This window comes from Homarus americanus, unplaced genomic scaffold (assembly GCF_018991925.1).
Source record: "Homarus americanus isolate GMGI-L3 unplaced genomic scaffold, GMGI_Hamer_2.0 scaffold8610, whole genome shotgun sequence".
Taxonomy (NCBI): Eukaryota; Metazoa; Arthropoda; class Malacostraca; order Decapoda; family Nephropidae; genus Homarus; species Homarus americanus.
The window spans coordinates 11948-13639 of record NW_024735047.1 but is presented as its reverse complement, the minus strand read 5'-3'; the positions used below and the strand labels follow the sequence as shown (position 1 = coordinate 13639).

Genomic DNA, 1692 nt, shown 5'->3' with positions numbered 1-1692 from the left:
TATTTAAGCAAACATTTGGAAAATTGTCTTGATCTTAAATAACGATGAATAGTTTATTATTATTATTATTATTATTGTTATTATTATTATTATTATTATTATTATTATTATTATTATTATTATTATTATTATTATTATTATTATTATAGAAATGTTACCTTTGGTTTGCTTTATATTTATCCTGACAGTAATGCCGCCGAAAATAGATCCACCAATCACAATCCTTATTACGTACCGATGATGACGTATAGGTGAGTCACCAAAAGTCCTGTCGCGAACCACGAACCCCGAGATTCAGACACGTGAACCCAAAGCAGTAGACACTGATACATTATTCGGTCCTTAAATGCTTCGGATTCAAGAGTCGATTCATGGTTCGCGACAGGACTTTTTTCGGTGACTGTACCTCGTTAATTATTGGTTTGTATTTTTTTGTTTTTTAAACGTCTACACTCACAAGGCCTGTTAGCTCAGTTGGTTAGAGCGCCGTGCTAATAACGCGGATGTCGTGGGTTCGATCCCCATATGGGCCAGTGGCAACATTTTCAAGTTGTTGGTGCTACAGTTTTGCTTCTCACTACTGCGTCCAGGTTTCATTCCTCGGATTGGATGGCAGGTTTCTTCCGGATACTCTGGACGACGAAGCTGTAAATTAAACAAAATAATACGTAAAATTTTTATACATACATTCAAATTGATACTCACACACACACACACACACACACAAACATTAGCACAGTTTAACACATGATGCAGTACTCATCTAGTTGACGCTGTTGGACCAAACACGTGACGGTTTGTGTCCACTACCCCAGCGTCGGTTGAGCGTCTCTCCATCATGTTTGTTCTCATTATAACAAATATTAGAGTAGTGAAACAACCAATTAAAATCAGTAAATAAAATGATATGACAGTCTGTTCTTATATATTTATGAGCATATTGACGCGTAATGGAAATGTGATGTGCGTTTTGTTTTATGTGAGGCCCAGGCAGTGTGTGAGTCACATTAACCCCGTCCATGCCAAGGTACACAGTTTTAAGTCCAAGTCCGGCTGGTTAAAGTCAAGTCCAAACATTTTTAGACTACAATTCAAAGCCTTTTATTTTAAATTTAAAAACCTGATACATACACATTTTATCAATATACAAGAGCGACACTGGTGTAAAATATACAGTGTGTACATACCCCGGCTGGGTGTAGAATACAGCTAATAGCGTTGACTGATTTTAAAACCTCATGTATCAGTTTTATATTTTAATTTATTTTTACCCTGTTTGATTTTGCCTCAATTAATTTTTTTAAATAATAATTACAAGTGAAAGTTAGGTACAGTTTCCTTTAAAGTTATGTTTCATTAAAGATGACTTGAGCCTTCAGAGTGTACTGTTATTTGCTGTGAGTGACGATATTGTTGGGTTAATTAAAACAAGTCAGTATTTTTATCTCGTATTGTTATATCTGTAACACAAAACCACACGTGGAACCATTGCTAATAATTTAACATCAATATTATAAACACACCCTAAATCTTGTGAAAGCGACTACCGAAGCTCTTCCTAAAATATAACACTGGTAAATTGTAAAAGCGTCACAGCTGATGACTGCCGTAGCTAATTTATAAAACAAATATCATTTTCAACACTGATGAGGTCATGCTGTCTCTGGTAGTTTAATCATCATGTGTTACTGT

At 35.1% G+C, this 1692-nt stretch overlaps 1 non-coding gene across 1 annotated transcript; it reads left to right on the top strand.

Annotated features, from left to right (window-relative positions):
- Positions 1-459: 459 nt before the first annotated feature.
- On the top strand, positions 460-533 carry Trnai-aau. The gene has a single exon. It is a non-coding gene; the product is annotated as a tRNA-Ile (tRNA).
- Positions 534-1692: the final 1159 nt, after the last annotated feature.